Genomic DNA, 21,792 nt, shown 5'->3' with positions numbered 1-21,792 from the left:
AACTGAGTCATCAAGCAATGATTTTTAAATAAAGGAAAGCTTTTTAACATACCAGAACTCATTATGTAACAGGTATGTGTATACATATGTATATGTACATGCATACATTAGGGTTTCATATAAATCTTCTATCAGCTCATGCTATGATAACCTTACTCTGTAAGTGAAAACTTCTCTTTCCAGTGGAATGAAACTGCAAATTCTTCCACAGTGAATATTAACCTGAAGTGATTAGTCACAGTTTTCAAGATTCCCTTTCATCATTACTTCAGCTTCTTGTAGACACCAGGTGAGGCTCTGTGTGAGGTGGACACTGTTGATCATCCCTACCACACAGCAGGATGCAGTAAGGGGTTTCTCAGGCTTGTGAATTTGATTACTCCAAAAGTAGCCATATTCCATTAGTAATAAGTCCAGTTGATAGATAAGTTTATTGCCTCAGGTAGAGTACTCCACTCATGTGGCCTTACTGCTTTAGTGGCCTGAGCTCTCTGTATCAATGCGCTATACGGTGCAAAACTATCAAGTTTGTTTACTGTTATCTCAGGGTTTCTATAGTACATTTCATTATAGAATTGCTAGCGCCAGATTTGTCCTGGGACTCTGGGAAAGAGATTTAATATATGCATTCCAGTTTTTGAGAATTGTGGGGAATTATTGTTACTTTACTTGTTCGTACCCTGATAGACACTGATGTGCACCTTTTAAAAATGTGATAAAACACACAGCATATTTTTAGTCCAATATAGATCTTTGAAGCTCTATCCAGCCAAAACTTGAATATGGGTCTGTCCAGAGCTGTCAGCATATCAGTTTTGCAGGAATCAAGCTAAACATTTGTAACAAACATTAGGAACAAACTATTAAAGGGCCTTTCCTGCTGATCCAGTTCTCCAGCTTTCCTAAAGGATTTCACCCTTTATAAGACCTGCATATAAAGCAATGCACCTAAACTTCCATTAGTTCCATCAACAGTAATGAAACTTATCAAGTGCTAGACAAATTACAGTTTTAGTCTGCTAGCTCAATTATCGATGCTTTTCATTCCAGACTAATTTATTTTGTTCCAGGCTTAATTCATTCATTGAGCAGCACCCATCACTTCTTACTTCATGGAATTAAACCAGGGCACTTTTGAATGAAAGGTGATGGCTGTGAAAATGAAAATAAAGCATTTAGCTTTAAGTTAACTTCCAATTATTCAGAAGTTATGCCTGCTACTTAGATTTTAGCAGAACTGAAGTTCAGTGGACACCTTTGTCTCATCTAAGACTCAAGAGTACATAAAATTAGAAAAACTCCTTCTTATGCTCAGTAGCCAGCACAATGTTTCCTAAGGTAACTAATTTCATTGACTTCAGAAAGTTATGATGCTAGTGAATCTCACAGAGGCAATAGATAGCAGCAGACACCAAAAGTATAACAGTGTTTTCTAGTATTTAATTTTTGATTTGGGTCAGGTCAGAAACGCCACAAGAATGTGTTCCCATAGTACTTCAGAATTTTCAAATGCAGAAAGAAGTAAACAAAGAGCAAAGAAGGACAAAACTTCACAAAAATTCACATCACAAACTGTTTTGAGGGCCAAGCAAGCATTTAGGCTAATCCACATATTAGCCACAGGAATGCTTCTTTTCCCTTTTGAGAACACTGAATAGCTTGAGAAGACCAAATAGCTTGAAAATGCCAATATCTTCTGCTATACATTAAAGCTGGAAACTTCAAAGCTATCTATTTCTAGCTGTACTTCAATTTCACACTTAGCTTTTAGTTCTGTTATTACATATAATATATTTTTCTCTCAGTGAAAGAGACTGGAATGGGTACCAGCTTTCTATTACCTTTATTTTTACTATTACTACTTCATTTATTTTTATATCTGAAAATGTTTTATTCTGAAAACTTTATACTCCTAGAACCACAGACAATTCTGGATTAATGTGATTACGGAGACTTTTTTTTCCTGAAATATTAGAGAATGTGTGTGAAAGCGGTTGTAAACACCTGGCCAGTGTTACAGAGTTTCCACTACTTTTAGGTTAACATCTCATCATCCATTAACCTCTGACTTGTCACAATTTTTTAGTCTTTTCAGCGCTGATCAGGAATTTTTCTCATGGAGATCACACAACATTACTTGAATTGCAAATTCTTCTCCCTCATTCTTTAAAATCTACTTGTAAATTTTTAACTGTAAATCAGCATACTGGGGAACAAGACTGTTCAAAAACAACTCCAAAATCTTATATTAGCTTTGTACCTATGTTTCTCAGAATAAAGTAGATGAAGTTTTAGAACCATTCAAAATACCTTTTAGAATCAGTTTCTAAAAGGTTTTAAAATTTTGAAACAAGGAAAAGCTCTACAGCAAAATAAATTATTATTTTTTTTCATTTTCTTATTACTTTGATCAACATTTTTTTCATTATGCTTTACAATGAAATTATTCTTAGTGATTTGCATACATGCAAAAGTAAATAATCTTTAAAAAAATCTTAAGAATAAACTCATCAAGGCAGGAAATTCAATGGAAATATCTGTTTCCGTCAATTTAATGAAAAACAAAGAAAAAAATCATTAATCACTTCAATCTCTTACTTCCAAAAGGAAAAAATTAAATTCTATAAAATGTACTAAGATAATTTAGTTGTTGTACATATCTCTTAATTAACAAGGTGCAATAATCTCATCATAGAAAAATTTAAATGATGGGAACCAAATTGGCTTTTTCAGTCTTGTTCCAAGCAATTTTTCTTACCTTGGGAAGCATAGGGAACTTCAAATTCTGGCCCACGTAAATGCATTGAAAAAAAAATTTCCTGGGTCTCACTCATCTTTTGATAGTTCTGCTAGTGATCTATGGTACTAGGTCAGTACACATCCTCTTAGGTACTTTTAAAACCATGAGCAGTCTTCAAACGGTTGAAGAAAATGCATTATTTCCCACAAAAAAGAAAATCACTTGCCTATTAAGCTTGTCTACGAAATTTGCTGAGAAATGTATGCCTAACCTATATACTCCAGACATAAAAAACTATATGAAATTGTGGGTCTTATTTAGTTTCACATACAGAAAATGTCATTTTTGCCAGAACTTTAATTTAAATCCTCAACTGCTGTTTTAAAGATGTAGTTTTACTATGCTTGGATTTATTAAGCAGATCATAATTCAGTATTGTGATCTAATAGTTCAGGGAAACAAATTCTTAATAAAGGAAGCAAAGTCAGCATTGATTAAATTGAGCTCTATGCCAGAAGGATGTAGCTATTATTTTCAGAAAGTAATACAACTATTTGCGTTAATAGTTTGTTGCTTTGCAGAGGCAGGTAGCCTATTCTTTATATTTACTATTTCAAATACTGCAAAGTCAGTAAAAATACTTCTCCCTACCCCCCAGTTCTTTGTTTTAAAATCACAGCATGTATCTTTAAAAAAGATTTTTCTATGTGGACTGATGCTGAAGTAAATACAAGGTAGATCTATTGTTTGACGATCTAGGCAGATACACGGATAGTTACTTTTAAGTAAAGATATAAAGGTCCTACAGAAACATGCATTTTAACTATATTCTTATCTGTTTACTTAAATTTTGTTTTATTAATTTATGACAAAGTATTGACATATAGACAAAATTAATGGTGGAGAAAACAAATGCAATAAAAGCTTCATTAGTTAATTGACTGAGCACCTCCATAACTTCTAGTGGAATATCCGTCCTTGTCAAAGGGTTCATGTAACATTTCTGACTGCAAAACACTTGTCTAAACAAAAAAGGACATCTACAAGTGAACTAAGAATAGAGCACTAGGCACCAAACGCAACCAAGCTATTGTCCAGAGAAGGGCTACAAAGCTGGTGAGGGGTCTGGAGGACAAACCTTATGAAGAACGACTGAGGGAACTGGGGTTGTTTAGCCTGGAGAAGAGGAGGCTGAGGGGAGACCTTATCACCCTCTACAACTACCTGAAAGGAGGTTGTAGAGAGATGGGGGCTGACCTCTTCTCCCTGGTGACAAGTGATAGGACGCGGGGAAACGGGTTCAAGTTACGTCAGGGGAGGTTTAGATTAGATATTAGGAAACATTTTTTCACTGAAAGGGTTATTAAACATTGGAATAGGCTGCCCAGGGAGGTGGTGGATTCACCATCCCTGGAGGTGTTTAAAAAAAGGGTAGATGGGGCCCTTAGGGACATGGTTTAGAAGTGGCTCTTGTCAGGGTAGGCTAAAGGTTGGACTCAATGATCTTAAAGGTCCCTTCCAACCTCAACAATTCTATGATTCTATGATTCTATGATTTTAACACTATTTGAGCTTGCGAGCCCAGTCATTTTAACCATTTCACATCTACCTTTATATTATATTAAAATATAATATAAGGCTGGGTAATGCTGGACACAAGTATAAATCAAGAGAGGGGTGGCTGGAGAGCAGCCCTGCAGAAAGGGATCTGGTGATGCTGGGTGGCAGCAGGCTCAACCCGAGCCAGCAGTGTGCCCTGGCAGGCAAGAGGGCAAAACGCATCCTGGGGTGCACCAAATACAGCACAACCGGCCGGTCAGAAGAGGGGATGATCCCACTGTATTTAGCATTGGTGTGGCCTCACCTTGAATACTGTGTGCAGTTCTGGGCCCCACAATTTAAATTGAACGTGAAGGTACTTGAATACATCCAGAGGAGGGCAACAAAGCTGGTGAAAGGGCTGGAAGGCACGTCCTACGAGGAGCTGCTAAGGATTTTGGGTTTGTCTAGTTTGGAGAAAAGGAGGATGAGGGACAACCTCATTGCTCTCTCCAGCTTCCTGAGGAGGGGAAGAGGAGAGGGAGGTGCTGATCCCTTCTCCTTGGTATCCAGTAATAGGACCTATGGGAATGCTTCAGAGGTGCACCAGGGGAGGTTTAGACCAGGCATTAGGAAGCATTTCTTTACCAAGAGGGTGGTCAAACACTGGAACAGGCTTCCTGGAGAGGTGGTCAATGCCCCAAGCCTGTCAGTGTTTAAGAGGTATTTGGACAATGCACTCAACACGCTCTAACTTTTGGTTGGCCCTCAAGTGTTCAGGCAGTTGGACTAGATGATCATTGTAGGTCCTTTCCAACTGATTCTGTATTAAATATCAACAAGAAGAAAGGTTGATAAATTATCTTTTGGGTTTTTTTGATATTTCAGGGAGCAGAAAGTTAACTTTTTGAGGATCTCTGCAAGTCAATAATGTCTTCTTTTTAGACAAAAACTGTTCGTATCTTAAAGACTACAGCTGGTATTTCAGAAAGTTCATTCCTTATTTAGCAGCGCTCTACATCACACCATTTCCTTCTTTTCACCCAGAAAATAGGTTTAGTTTATGGTTTCAATATGGTTCTCTGCTAACTTCTATAACACAGAGGGCAACAATATCTTTTTGGGTGGCAATGATACACAAATTGACTTATTCCTGATTACAGATGGCTCCATCAATTTATTTTGTCAATGACTGGCTTCAAAGGTTCCCCAAAATCATTGAGAACTGTGGTGGAACTATTATTGCCTTTTTAAACATATAACTGTGTATTAAGGACTTGCTCATTAATTGCAAGCTTATTGCCAAGAGGGTACGTATATAGGCCTAAAAAGCTTTGTAATGGGATATGCAGCATTTCACTGTTAAGCTATTCATCCACATCTGGTCTAGCTTAGCAGTGACCTAAAATCATTACCGTATGAGGGCTCTTTCCTAAGTTATGCAAAATGAACCTATTTAGTCCAGTTTTTAAACTGAGGAAATATCCACATCACAAAAGACCCATTAAAACATCCTGCAGAGTCTCCAAGGATTTAAAAAATGAGCTTGCTTAGCCGAAGTTAAATTTATTATTATGTCCTTAAATTGCTGCTGATTCATTTTCTGCATGCTGTAACCATACTGAATAATGCCCATTAGATATATTTTGTTGCATATTGTACTTTAAACTTCTTAGACTTATCCCCAATACAACTAGAAATAGTGCATCATACCCATTAGATGGCCACAGAGGAGTTTGCAATGTTCCTGTTATTTTGACAGGAGCTGAATAGGAATAGGGGCCTGTGGAGTCTTTAAGCAGCAGTTAACTTCTGGCCTGCTTATATCAGCTGTTACCTCATCCTCCCTCAGCTTGTTACAGCCCACAGCAAACCCATTCAGCCTGTAGCAACCCAATTTCTCCCCTCTTTTGCTTGAGGTAGCTCTTACCAAACTCTTCTCTTCCTGCTCTGCGCCCCTTCTCTAATGCTTTCTACAGACTCTTTCACCACTCGTGCTGTTCCCGGCTGTCTCTCTGTATCTCCTTGTGCAGCAAGGTGCCCTGATACCACAAGCACACCCTGGGCACATTCTTTTCTTCCTCTCAAGGCCCTTCCCTAGCTGCCCAAGCATCCTAAAGGTTTACTATTGACTCTCTCATTTAGCGCTCCCAACATATTTCTAGCAGCAAGAATCACTTCTTTAAAAAAATAAAAAATAAAAAAAATCTGATCTGTCAATAAGCAATGGAGGGAGCACCTAATAGGGCTGTTATAGGTCATGCAAGAGCTCATGTCACAAATCTTTAATATCCTCTCACATTCCTGCCACATTCCTTGTACGTTCCTTTGCAGACCTGCTCTCAGGCTCGCACAGGAAGACAGTATGTGTTTTGGGGTGGGGAGGAGATATTCTGAACTTTTGTGTGCATCTGTGCATGACTTCACGTGCTAAGTCTCTCTGACAATGTTAACAATAACCATAGAAATATAACACTAATACCAAAAGAGATCACAGTACTGTGTTTGGCTTATTTGTTTTCAGGATCTACAAAAGCAACTGGCATCTACTATACCTACTGTTGATTTCTCCAAAATTGGGTTGAATTACATCAGCAGATGGAGTTGTGGCTCTTAACCCTAATTTTCTTACTGCCCATTTACTTTGTCACTATTATCCCTGCTTTGTCATTAAATAGGACTTCATTCCCTGCGGCTATCATAAATATTTCCTGTAAATTCATGGTTTAAGTTTGCCATCATGCTTTAGTTCAAAGAAATCGCTATGTGAAACTTTGTTTCCTGTACAAGAAGAATCTTATTCAGAGATTCGATATTGGGAATTTTTCATATTACAAATAAAAGCAAAACAAAACCAACAGAACTCTAAGACAATCAAGCAGTCTAGCCCAGACCACATAAAAATCAATGAATTTTTAAATCTTAATTCCAGGCCATGGATATCTTACTTGGCCTTTTAGAAAATAAAGCTACACATCTTTAAAGCTCTTGATCTATTCCTGAAAATTTTGCCGCCTTTACCCTTTTTAAACTACATTTCAAAAGTTGCAGCCAGGATAAAGCACTTCAAATTTTGTAAGATTTTTTATCACCTCTCAGGAAGGCAAAATATTCACGTTAGTCTCTTGAAAAATGAATTTTAAACCCACCTGCATAATGTTACTGGCACTCAGATCTTAATCAATTTTCCAGCACACAAAAATACCTTAGCACTCCACAATACAGTATCAGCAACCTGAACTTCACAGACAATACCAATAACATTTTTATTATTTGGCAGGAAACTGAGGAACGAGATTATTCCCCAATCTTTACAGTCACACAGCCCTTTTTCAAACCTTTGAAGCTCAAATGAGGCACGCACACATTTCAAATGGTTTTGCTGCTTCCAAGAATTCTGCTTGGCTTCATTCAATTTACCACATGACATTTTCCTTGGGGAAATTGCAGAACCAGAGGGAAAAAAAAAAACAAACACAATACAAAACCCAAACCCACACAACATGGGAAGATACTGGGCCTGAAGCTTATTAATGACTCCAGTAAGCCTTGGATAAGACCCACAGATTTATATTTCCATTAGAAGTGAAACACAAAAAGTCAGCAGGAGCAGAGTTAGACCTGCACCAAGAACTAAACACCTCCTGAGGCAAGTTTCAGTGGCATGCTTGTGATAGGTGCAGCAGAAAAATGATTGTAAAAGGAAAAAAGTGCTAAGGTAGCTTCAAGACTAACCTTGTGCTGACATTCCTGGGCAGCTCCAAGACATAATTTGTAAGGATGCAATATCATCGCAGGTAATAAGTAGACCCAACCCCACTCAGTGCTGCAGACCCTGCTCCTCCCAGCCTCTGCATTGCTCTCCAGGGAACTCTGACAGTCTTCCTCCTTGTCATAGCAACAGGAATTCTCTCGCTGCAAAGCCTGGGAGCCATTAAAGTACCATTATGCCTTTTTAGCTCCCTCACTCGTATTTAAAAACAAAAAACTCTCTCTCAGAAGCTCACATTTTATTTGTGTGGTCTTTTAATCAAGTTTTCCCTGCTGTGTTTCAATACCTTCTAGATTTGTTTCTTGGAGTCAAAATGAATGTCCCTGGTGCGCACACTTGATGAGCTAGTCAAGTAAATACTTAGATATCAGTCTCCATTACCACCCCCATACATCTACTCCGCTAATCTCTTTAATTTTAAAGAGCAATATTTTTTCTCCCCTTAAAAAAGTATATTATTTGTATTGCACTACCACCCAAAAAGTGTAATATTGTATGATTTATAACAATGAGGAAACGTTACTGGACTTTTTCTACTCAGTACCACAGAGTTCAGAACCACTAGATTCATAAATTTTATATCAAATGGCTGGTAATCTGACCTGCATCTACATCTTTACCAGTCTTCTAAAGGGTCACTGAACAGAATTTTCTTTATTACTTAAGTAATGCCTGTTTAATCCCATTTGAATCTAACTTTGATTCTGTGATGTCTTAGAAGAAATTGTTAAAATGCTGCAAACAAACTGTAGCAAACAGTGTCTGATAGTATAACCAACTCCGAAATTCTTTGATTACAAACAATGCAACTATTCATAGAGGTTTAGTTTGCAAAAATAATCATGTTGCAATAGTATATTCCCGAGTATTTTAGTTCTCTGTGTGAAACTCTTTTAGGATTACTTAAAACAATTTTCAGAAGGAAATCTGAACCATTTCCAGTATACACATTCTACATTCCCTTTAATTATTCATTCTCTAGTCTTTGTTGAACAAAGGCAACTGCATTTCCATTTTAGCAAATAACAAACTAATTTATGAAGTTAGACTGAAAATATACGTAATTAAAACCGAAATGCTTGTTTACAATTTGTCTGATCATAGAACTACACAGATCAACAGAAAAGATCTATTTGGCCTTTTAATCATGAGTACATTTCTGTGGGAAGTTTAAGTTGTAGATATAAAGAAGTCTGCTTTCATCTTAAGAAAAAAAGCTAAATTTTGCTTATGGCACAGCTAGCAGTTATGAACCATCAATAAGATGAGGAGGGCCTAAACAGAGTCTTATGGCACAGATCATACTTTCCTCACTTTCAGTAAAACGCTTTGAAAGGCTGGAATGAAGCACTGTGCATCCTGGCCCAGGAGATAACCACCCCCAAGTATTCAATACGTCCAGCGTTTTTACTCATAAAAGGATTTAATCTACCAAAACGATTCTTTTCTCAGCTCCCTGCAGGGAGAAGTGAAACACTGGACTTCTTTCCACTAGGCTGTCAGGATATGTTATTTTGCTGATCAAGGATCTGCAAGTACCCAACACTAATCAGCCCAAGACAGGCTAATTATAATCCCTAAGGCCTCCTCCAGTGTAGGAAAATATTGCTTTAAAAAAAATAAAAAATCAAAATCTAAGCCCTGCCAAATGGCGGTTTTCCTGTCTCCAAATGCTATCAAATTTCACTTGCAGAACATATAATTTTCAGGTCGGATGTAGAGAGGGGAAAATAGCATTTCAAAGACTGAAGGTTTGTTGAGGCTCTCTACAACCTCTGCCTTCCCTGTGGTTCTCCCATACACAATAACATACAAAATAACACAAAAACCCTTACTAATACTCCATCAACAATTAACAACCAGTAAGAACAGAGAAACACACAATTTAATTTATAAGCCATTCATGAAAGTTCAAGAAAATATGCTGTTGGAATTCAAACACGTCTAACACTAATTTTAGGTGCTGACTTTAGCATACTAGCTTGTTTTATTTATATATTATATACATCCTTAGATTTTATTTTTTTTAATGATTCAAAGGATGAATATGGGAATCAAAACTACATGCCAGTATATAGGTCTAAGGAAGACTAAACTGAAGTAGATTCTAAATTATATTGGGAGTCAGAAAACAATAACGATTAATTGTAGGGGCTACTTTTACTCTTGATCACTCATAAGGTGCCTTTCTTGCCATGCTGCTCTTCCCTGAGCTATTGGCACATGAATTGGAAATACACATCCTTAGCTCACTTGACACTTACAGCTATTCTGGTTTCTATAAATAAATATTTATTAGACTGGAAAAAGCAACATCTCCAGAACCCAGGGGTCTGCCTAATTCAGAACAGATGTTAGTCCTGTGTATCTTGCATCTCATTTTAATGCATATCCATCAGTCATTAGCCAGTTTGGGTTGTTTGCGCTCTGAACAAAACCCAAGCAAAAAAAGTTTCATGAAGATCAACAATAGGTGTTCTAATGAATCAGCAATGACTGAGAAAACAGCATTTTGTAGAATAATTCTTATCAAGCTCTAATTGTTGAAAGGAGCCCTTGAAGATCATGCAAACGCATAGTGAGTCCCCCTTCTTTCCCAAAAATGAAGAATTTAGTTTACATCAGAATGGCGTGCACATACTGCCTCAAGCTCAACAGACCAGGTGTTGCTGCTTCTCTGTCTATATGGAAATCACTTAGTCTCAGCCAGTAGATATACCTGCCTGGTCTTTTCAAACTTAATTGTGGAATTAAGCTTTTATTGTCAATTTAGCAGGCTCAACAATTTGGCATACACTACTTATAAATGTAAATTTTGTGTTGCTGAAACACCTAAGTTTTCCATACATTTGGTAAGTCTTCTACTGTGCAATTCTTTATCCCAGGACAAAAATCCCAAAAGTTAGTTTCCTTTCTTTAGATTTTTACATTTTATTTTCATCATCCACGTCTGTGTTTTATTCAGCAATGTTCCCTTGCACCATTCTGTCTGGTATCTGATATTGTTTTGCCTGTATATATGTGTGTATAAAGTTAAACTGATAGTAGCATCACCTAGAACTTACATAGAGTGTTTTATACAGGGGATCAGTCTCATTATGTCCATTCCACAGGTGATGAACAGGAGTCAACCTGCAAGGGGCACATTTAATATCAGAGCCAGAAGCAGTTTCCATGCTTCCTTGGTTCAGGCATCACATGCCACTGCTCAAGGCTACCTTTCTTGTAGCTTATCACGTCTTTGACCAGCTTTTATTCTAGATCAATTTATATTAAAATTTAAACCCAGGAAGTGCTCATAGTAGTTTCACTACATTTTCATGACAAGCACTGGAGGGAGAACACTTAAGATCTCTACCTCAAACAAATATTAATCCAGTACTAGTGTCCTACATAAATGACCATTCAGGCCCTCAACATGCTGACAAACATTTCTCCTTATTGCCCAATGAGAAGAGGGAATAACAGAGATTTGAGGAGGATTTGTCCCTCTTGACAAAAGTGACTTTACAACAAAGAAAAGGGATCACAGGTGGGACCAGCAAATGAAACTGAAGTTCCAATACAATTCAAAATGACATAATGAAGTTGAACAAAAGAAATAATTAAGACGTTTTCTGCATAATTCACAGAAATACAAAATCAAGTGTCTCCATTTATTTAAAGGTTTACTTAAAAAGCTATTGCACTGCAAACAGGTGCCAGCCACTTGGATGGTTAAAACTGTTTTCTGCTGAAAGAACAATCTCCATTGTTACTGGTACACTGTCTGTTCCTACATCATACACAGAGCATATTTGGACCACACCTTCTCCAGATACAAGAAAACCAAAAATCCCCTAATTATTTTCCAAGGTAACTGTGCATAATGTCATCAAAAACTAAATGGGGGAGTTATTGTTAATGACCTACTAAAATACTAGGATGAAGTTTGGAAAAGAAACAAGACTAGACGACAGATTAAGGATCTGTCATATATACCCTGCATATTTTAATAGCTGACCCTTAAAATGGCAACTCACATATCTGCTGTGTCACTGCCTTAGCAACACAGACTAGACATGCTGAAATCTGACAGATAGCAGCCTTTTCCAGCTGAAGATATGGCTTCTGGGTGGGGTTTTTTGTGACAATCAAAATCGGATTTATTATTCTAACAAAATATGGTATGTTTTAGGAGACTAGCAGTGCAGCTTGAAGTACAGAAAGGATACACGCTTGCTAGCACAGAAGTGTCTTGGCCAGGGAATTAGCCTCCTCAGCTGGAAAAGCTGCTTCTAAACATGATCTAACACACTTGAAAATTGTAAGCAGCCTGGAGCAGCAACATGCAACAGCTTTGAAAGATGTCCTTATTTGAAAACATTCTCAATAGACCCTAGTTATTCTGTCAATAGCACTCAGCTCTGAAGTGCAGTTTTTCATGACAAGTGTTGAAAAAAATCTTTCATTAGTTTTGTCATTGTTAACTAGTATTTTATTTGAGTTTCTTTAAGGCTTGTCTTGCAATATCAGCATAAAACCAATCTTACACAGCCCTCAGACTTGACAGTATCTGGTTCCCTTTTTTTTTTGGTATGAGTTCTATCAGCCTTTATCAAATAAATACCTGTCAAAAATCTTATGTTTATTGAAAGGGCAAAAATGCAATACAAGTCACCTGTTCAACATTATTGGTGGGCTCAGTTGCAAGCATCTAAGGTTGTACTTTGTAGCGTAAACCAGGCATTTATCCTTACTTTCCAATTTCCTACCTAATGGGCCTAATATTTCAGTAGGCAGGTATGTTGTTTTCTTAATTTCTTTTAATCTTAATATTTTGCAGAAATATTTTTATATCGATGACCTTGCCAGTGAATATTCTGCCCCAGCAATCTGTCAAAGAACAAGCACTTATCTAGCCAATAGAGGAAACACTGTTTTAAAACTTTTGAAGCAAACGTAGGTTTTTTTACAGAACTAAGAAGCACACAGAACTTTTTCTTTTCTGTTGCCAACTGAGCATATAAATGTCCAGCTTCCAGCAACTAAGGCATAGATTTTTATTATTTGTTTCACGTTAAACAGTACAGTCGAGGTTTGTCTAAAATAGGTTGCCTAGTAGATCCTCCTCTTCTGAAAGACTATAACATTCCCAAGCTCATTGTGTTAAGTTGCATCCTAATTTAGGGGAGATAACAATAATTTTTTGCCTTAAGTCCCTTGAAATTTCATGGATCTCCACTATGAGCTCAGTTTTATCCCATACAACCAACTACAACAAAAAGAACCAACCTCAGAAAACAAACACAGAAGCACAAACAGGAAAGTACACAGAGAGACAGATAAAAGATTATATTCTTTTTAAGGTACTATATGAGCAATAAGAAGAATAGCTTCTTCTTTCAGGTATGCCAAATGTTTTCCAAGAAACTTGGGCATGTTGCTTATCTCTCATGAGAGATATTTAGGAAAAGTGACGAAAAAATTTCTCACCTAAATTCAAACTGAAAATTAATACAATCTAGTCAGGAAAGACTTCACCATTTCTCAGGTATTCGTACAGCCCCTACCGCTGTAAGGGTCCTATCCAAACTCCGGTAGAGATATCTGAATTGTTTTGTTATTTTAAAACATAATAATAAACGTGAAGTCCCGCAAGTTTTCTGTTTATAACTTTTCATAAACAACTTTTTAGAGACTGTCCAGAGGAAATGCAACTTTTTTTCCAAGTGATTTAAATAAGAAAAGAATGCCAACTTGGTAGAAGAGAGCAATTTCAGGCATAACATTCAGGAACAGAAAGCTGGAAGGTGCAAGTAAGACACAGAGGACATCAACACATAATAGAATTGAGCAGGAGGTGAAAACAAGAAATGCAAGTCTAACGTAGTATGCAAGGAAGAGTTATGGAGGTTAGGTGGGATGCATTTTAAGACTGAAGTAGAGACTCAACCAAAAGCTTTTAATCCAGAGAGAACATGCTGCAAAAATGACACAGGAAAAAAAAAAAAGCAAACAAAAAAAAACCCCAACCACACACCAAAAAACAAACAACCAAAACCAAATAACACCACAAAAACCCAAAACCAACCAAACAAAAACCCACACCCCAAAACCAAAAGGCTTGTTTTATATTCAGGTACATGCCTCTTATTTTATCCACACATCAAGCTGGTAAAAAAATTAATATCGTTCTTTGACAGCTCACGAAGAAACTTCATGTCTGCATCCTAATCCTGAAATTATGACATCAAGCTTACATGAGAATCAGTACAGGGCAACTCTTGAAAGAAAAAAAAAAAGCAGACGTAATAAACAGACTGAAAACAGAACTAATTACTGCAGTTGGGTGCTAACTCATCTGAAAACTAGGACTTCTTTTAGTACAACCTAATGCTAACAAAAGCCGACTTTTTAAGTGGGTCAGCTCCCACAAGACAGTGTACCATGGAGGCTAGGAAATCTATTTCATAGAGCTATTTCCTCACAGAAATCACTATCACTTGGAAGATCTCCTTGCCAAAGAGAGAGCACATTTCAGCTATATGCTTAGTATACTTGCTGTCTATGAGAAAGTCATTTGACCTGATGCACCAGCAGTACTTGGAGTCAGGCCTTTCTGTGCCTGCGCTCAGGCTCACAGAAGCCTGACGGCCACACAGAGGGTCCTGTGGTTCCCCTTGCACAGCGCCTTTTTACTGCCTTACGCTGCAAAACAATTGGTCATCTGGAGAGGTGACTACCTGCCCTGGGTGCTCTTAACAGTTACAGAAGCCACTTAGCTGGCAAAAGTAAGAAAGCGTCATTACAGTTCACAGTGCTCATCCTCCACCCTTAACTTTGAGGCCAATACTCTCCACAAGACACAATGTTTATCCCCCAGGCTGGAGAACACTTCACTTATATTTACATGCTATCTCCACTTCCAGGTGCCTTAGAAGGCATTCATTCATCAGTTGAGAGAAAGTCCCTCCTTGCCTGGCACCAGGATTAAATACTGGACAACACGCAGGAGGCGACAGCGTTTTGGCCAAGGCTGCCAGGGCAAGCTTGCATCTGACACGTGAATTGAGAGTTCACACAGAGCAGAGAGCATTCCTGGCTTTAAACATCTTGTCTGAAAGCGCCAGACATTGTAAACTGCACAGAGCTGAATTTTTTGACCTTGGAGGGATGAAAAGCTGAGTCAGCCTCGCTGGGATTCAAAGTACCCAAGAGTCTAGATATTTGAAACCTGTAGTTCAACCACAAAACAGGAAGTGAAGAGCTATCTGGAGTGTATTTTTCTTTATTCTCCAACCCTACCCTTCATGAAGCAAAGCTTTTGCGAGGGCATTTTAAAAATAAGAAACCTTTTCCTTTAGGAAAGTGCATTTTATTTTGATACTTTTTAAAGAGTGATTTTGTGATGACCCTTCTGACATCATATGTACATAGCATGACTGTTCACGTAGTGAAAACTACTATGACCATACCAAACCAGTTAAGGGATTTTTAGGTTTGCACGTATTTTTAGGCTTGATCTGATGGACGTGAAGTGGGATTAGGTGCTTTTATTTTTAAATCAATAGAAAAATATTAGATACAAAACTGAATACAAGAAAAAAAAATACTGCATGGGCCTTTGTACAAGAGAATTGATTAAACAGCATACATGCCTGCTCAGCACACACGGGACAGGAAGCCTTTTAAGCACTGACAAAATAGAAAATGTCTATAGCAAAAACTTGTTCAGGTTAGGAACGTAGCTGAGGTCTCTCTTCCTCTATGCCAAAGCCTGCAGAAGCTGAGGATGGCAGCCACCTTTTCAGGAGAGTTCTAGATCATGACAGTGATGTCAGATATGGTTGCCTATGCATTGACACTTCCATCCACTGTATGTCCTGCTCCCTCACTGCACAGAGCAGCAATCTAGACTCCTCCATGCTCTCCATACAGCTCAGCTTTTCCTTTTGGTCCTTCCCTTCCTGTGGCAGGAAAGACCTGGCCCAGCCCAGGTGACTCGTGATAGGGGTAACATGTACAACTTTTCTTATTTTCTGCAGCTAGAATCTGCTTTAATGAGTGACTATTTTCATCAAAAGGGCAAAGCAAAGGGCACCTTTTCCCCCCCCAGTCCACAGAAATGTTAGTATTCAGACATAAATTAGTTGCAAGATGATTCCTTGAAGTCATCTTTGCATTCATGTATCGTTAATTTTATCCCAGTAATACCAGTATAATGTCTCATTACAGAATGTACAGACGCTTCATTATATAACATAGGCCATATTTACAACACAAAATATAAATATACTATTTCAACAGACAAACACAGTATCTTTTATTACGCACACATCTTTCTTCTTTTAAATACAACTCTGGAACTTCAGACATTCTGGCTGACTGAACCTCTCCCTGGAGCTATTAACACTCAGCATAGACCCGGGGAGAAAAAAAAAGTCAAGCCCAGAATTTTGTCAGTATTTCTTTCATGACACAGCAGTGATTTTTACAGAAGGGTGCAAGTAAATTAAGACATGGCCTAGGATTTTTTAAAATTATTTTTAATTCCTCAATTATTTTGAAGGTAATATTTCCAAAATAGCATTTTGGAAATGCCACCAGTTCTAATCAATGCACTTCTGATAAAGAGGAGTCCTTTGACTTGATTTTCCAGGGATGAGCTCCTGGACACAGACCCATTCCAGACCTGCCGGGGGGGGAAGGGACAGGATACCCACCCATCAGTGTTCTATTGCAACATGACCTACAGAAGATAAAGTCTAGAGCACAGGGTTCCCTCAGTTCCTCTTTAGAGAAGAAAGAAGGCTTCCTTCCATTGAGGACACACTCTGATCCCCTCTAAGTAGGCTTGGCATCCACAAAGTGTTAAAATTTTACCAACTTCCATTGCTGGACTCAGGTTTTGTCATCAGGTCCCACAGCTGTTCTGGGAGGAACCAAGCTATTGTTTCTCTCTTTGTTCAGTGCTAAGCTATGTAGGAACTATTTAAATGATGATATAATAAAATTCTTTAAAGCAAAATAAAGATTAAACAGTAACACCCTTTCAGTTCACTAGTATACACCCATTTCCAACTACACATCAGTATGAAACTGCATATACAGAAGTACTCTATCCTCCAGATTAAGAGGCAAATTTGGGGAAGAATACATGTATTTACAAAATGTATTGCCTTCAGTAATGATGAGTAAATCCAGCTGTGGAAGAAAACTGAAAGCAACACTGTTTTCCTACTGTTGAATGCTGTCTCACTCATAATTGTACAATTGTGAATCTGCCTCAACAGCAAGTGAAATTGTATTACATCTGTAAAGTTTCTACATTCGGTCATGCTCTGACTTGGGCACTCAGGCTTGGTCTTCATAGTAAAACCTTCTTCATCACTCCATACTCTTCCATATCCTCATATACAGATCTCAGTGAAATACTTGGGCCCACATGAAAATGAACAGGAAGTATTCTACAATCAAGGCATTCAGCTGGAGTCAGAGTTAGCTGAGAGGTTCACCAAGAAACAAGTAGTGTCATCACAGCTCCATTATTAGCGGGTGTTTCCCAGGGCAAACAATGCTGTGAGAAGTGTGTGGAATAGACAGTAACAAGAACTTTTAAAAAATAATGGTTAAAAAAGTCCCATCATTTGCATTCTCATCTTTAGAAAAAATTAAAAAAAAAATCTGCACTAGGGGCTTCATAGCAGGTCATCTCTCCATTACTAATTTCAAAAGTTGTTCTTTTTCCCCCAATATGTTTCCCCTGATTTTTAAGCCTAGTCTGAGAAATTCTAGTGATAATCAAGTCACGTGCAAAATCTATCAAAATACATTATTATTAATAAAGGCATAATATTTCAAACCAAGGATGTCTTACATTCACTCCTTATTAACTGTTCCTTGATGATCCCTAAAGTTGCAAGTTAAATGCATTGCTCACCAGCTCTCTTCACATCTCTAATTCTGACACGAGAGACATCAGCTGTCCCGCCCTCCCCCTATTCCTCTTGCTAACTCATACCTTCCGAGTTTGCTTGATGAGAGCACAGCAAGCATAAGACTGCTACTTTCATACTGTAAAATGCCTCACAAATAAATAAAGCATCATTTTAATGTTGATTTACAGTCATCTGCTTTGTGTTTTACAGTAGGAAAAAAAAAAAGAAGCACAAAACCAACAAATGTATGCAGACCATGATAAAAAAAGCATATATGATGCAGTACAGACTAATTGAGATATAGGAGCTCCATTCCAGTTTATGCCAGACAAGACCATCACACCCATCCCTATGAAGACCAGTCAGATCTCATTATATTTACTGCTCCATACTTTATTGAGTATAAGGGACTAAAACCCACAATAAATATAGACATAACTACAATATTAGTGGTTACTATTTTTTCTTGCTGCACTTTTGAAATATAAACTACACAGGGAGAACAGAGCCAGAGACCACTCCCTAATTCCTAGTGGACATATTGATCAATTAAAATGACATGTGTCTGGTCTTTTCTTTCCTTCTAATAGCAAGCAGCTGAAAGACTGAATCTTTTAAATATGCAAAACCAGACAATTAATGTTGTTGTGTACCATCCAGCAAGATTAACTTGAAGTTAAACAAAATTAGCCTGGCCTCCAGAAGCAGGACTTTAATACAAAATAAACAAATATTTGACACTGTAAAGAATTGCTAAATATAGACATGATTTTAACCAGATTGCTAAATATAAAAAGATGCTTTTTCATCCCATGATAGAGGTGGAAACCTTTATAATCATCCCTATTATTATTTTACTCATAGGAAAACACCTCAGAATGCCTGAATCTTTGGCTACACCTTTTACTGCAGTTGCAGCAGGAGAAAAAAAATAGAAAAGAAAAAAAAAAAGCAAGCTTGTTTTCCTTCCAGTAAAAGATAGATCTAAAATTCACTAAATTCATATTACCATTAAAAAAATTGATTGAAAGAAAGTCAAACAGTAGAAAAGCTAAAAGCTACCGTACTTCCAAAATATCTGGTTATTGTTTGAGAATTATATCAATGTATTGTTTTTTTAAGAATACCAACAGAAATAGGACAGTACTGAACCATGTTTAAAATCAATACTGTTCCAGTTGCTTGTTCAGCACCGGTTCACAAAGTATTTTCTGTACTATCATGTTATGGAAGGCCAATTAAATTAAATAGGTGATATTCACGCTACTGAAATAAAATAGGTTAAAAGAAGAGCTACACATAATGGGAATGCTTAAATAAAGGGACGGGGAAAGGAACAAGCAATGTTTATGGCATTAAAACTGAAAACAGCTATTCTTTCCATTTAAGCAGATCAGACTGTAGCAACTTTAATTGGATTGTGAAATTTAAATATATTCTCTTCAAATCTTCAGGGTATTATCACAAATGCAAAGACACGTCTAAACATTCAGACTGAATGCATTTTCTGTAGGCCTTTGTCTTAGCCTTCTGCCTGAAAAATAATATTTAGGCATGCAGCATCTTTCCTCAAAATGATTTTCACAAGGCAAAACCCACACATTCTTATATTAGGAAAACCTCATAAACCAGGAAAAAATAATGGTGCAATTAAGAACAGCACAACGTTTTGCACTTACCATGTCCTGTTCAAATCATCCTCTTTTGATGTTTACGGCACATCTGTAAGATGCAATACTAGGAGGTGCCTTGTGTGACCTGCTGCATGATGCTGTGACATCAGTTCAGATGATGCAGCTCATTATGGGAAAGACTGCTGTTGCCATGGCAACCGAGATGTGATACGAATCCTTACTGCATTTCCAGGGGAGCCCAAGACAATACGGAAGCCCTTTAAAGAAACAGACAAAATGCAAACAGGCTTTTAAAGTACTGTGCCATAGATTTTTGAGCCCATGTTCAAGTACGTGCCTTTTATTAAGAAACATTTTGGACAAATTATTCCAGTATGGTGATACGGAATTGAGATGTATGAGCTATAAATGTTTTTTATATTCAAAACTTAATATTGTGTGTGTCAATTTATGAACAAATTTTATAAGTCAAATTTGTTTATAATGTAAGGGAACCTTACTTAAATTAAACAGTCAGTAGTATGATTTTAACAATAGGGCTGTAAAGACAATAGTTATTGAACAGTATTTTAACAAATATCTATTTTCACCCTGCCCCACCCTGCTCCTACATCCAATCTGTCATTTACAAGAAAAATCTTGTTGCTAGGGAAAAACACTTGATACTTCAAAATGAGCAGATTTCACACTGTTGAATGAATGACGAGTTAAAAAAAAACGGGGGGGGGGGCGGGGGAGGGGCTTTACATTCACAAGAGGGTAAAGAACTTTCTAGCCAACCAAGTAAAAATCTCCTTATCATTTTTCAACTGTAGAGCAACCTGCACTACCCTCTGCATGCTGAGTAGCCTGGCTTTCATCTGCCCATCAGGCAGACAGATGAGCAAGGACTTTGAAAGCTGTGGGCAAGTTGTGTGCCTAGTGGGCCACATTGCTGCTAGCCTCCACCTCCCAGGTAGAGTGGGCCAGCAAAGTGGGGAGTCCCTCCACGCAACCTACTTGAAGTGCTGGGATTGGAGGCTGAGCCTGTAGATGTTACCGTTCGCACCGGGAACCTGCTCGCATTCTCTATTCACAGTAGTGATGGGGGAAGCAAAGGCTATGCGAAGAAGCACTAAAAGGAGCTGTCTGGAAATTAAAATTCACAACCAAAGAAGAACCAGCACATTTTTGGCCACTCGCCAGTTCTATTTGGATGAGAAAAGTTTCTGGCAAAAACTGTTCTCCCTAGCCATGAAAATCCCTTTCTACATGGTAGAAAAAAAACCCCAAAGTACAAAGAGGCTGAACCCTGTACACTTGATCTGCTGAAGCCCAGAGCAAAACAAAAGGCCACCTTGAACCGAGAAGCCTCAACGTCCTGAAGATATCCAATAAATATGGGTGCCACTGTCTGAAGCCCTTCATTCCATTAAACTTCAGCCTGTAAGTAAAAATTTTGATCTTTGATTTCAGAGGAGACCATAGGAAATAATTTTACCCTCTTCCCCATCACCCACCTTCAAAAGAAAAAAGGAAAAGAAAAAAAAAAAGAAAAGATATTCATACCTTTCGATTAATGGATTAAATACAAAGGCTCTCCATGAATCCAGGAAATGGCATAGCCTTTCTAATTAGTGCTATCTTGGTCCTGTATGTTCTCATTTTTGACAGTTTCTCTCTTCCAACATTAAATCTACGTCATTCCAAACAACAAAATAAAGCTCTCAAAATGACTCAGTATCAAATCCAATCTAGTGACCCATAATAAAGTTTTACTCACAAAAGAGCTATAGCTCTACATCTTTGAACATTTAAAACTTCCTTAGATCTCTGAGGATATAATTCACAATTTAGCAGAAAACAACGTGATTTAGGTTGGACTGACATGAAAGTTAAGGAACGTCATTGCAATTTAGCAAAGTTTGCAGTATGCTGAGAGCCATACTGGTCAAATGACACAAGTTTCTGAAAGTTTTCATTAAAGGAACTATTTCTCTTTTGCTAGTTACTATTTGATATAATATTTACTACCGTTACTGCTATGGGAATGGAGTTGAACGGAGCCAGTGAGATTTTGTTTTTCTTAGGAAAACGATGAGATTTGGGATCATCGTTATGGCAAGCCAGGAATCATAATCTAGTTGATACGAGGGTTCCACCTCATGCCCATCAGCTTGTTCCTGAACACTGGGGAAATGCAACTGG

The 21,792-nt window shown here is 37.7% G+C and overlaps 1 protein-coding gene across 1 annotated transcript in view; it reads right to left on the bottom strand.

Moving 5' to 3' along the window:
- AKAP6 (A-kinase anchoring protein 6) overlaps positions 1-21,364 on the bottom strand; it is a 294,212-nt gene extending 272,848 nt beyond the window's left edge. Inside the window, exons 1-2 of the mRNA XM_074585119.1 lie at positions 20,942-21,364; positions 19,651-19,862 (exon numbers count right to left, since the gene is read on the bottom strand). The gene's annotated coding sequence lies outside the window, so the exon portion shown is untranslated. The remainder of the gene's footprint in view (positions 1-19,650; positions 19,863-20,941) is intronic.
- Between the last annotated feature and the right edge of the window lie 428 nt (positions 21,365-21,792).

The sequence above is a fragment of the Larus michahellis genome, chromosome 4 (assembly GCF_964199755.1).
Source record: "Larus michahellis chromosome 4, bLarMic1.1, whole genome shotgun sequence".
NCBI lineage: Eukaryota > Metazoa > Chordata > Aves > Charadriiformes > Laridae > Larus > Larus michahellis.
The sequence above is the reverse complement of the archived record's forward strand: the minus strand, read 5'-3'. Positions and strand labels throughout refer to the sequence as shown.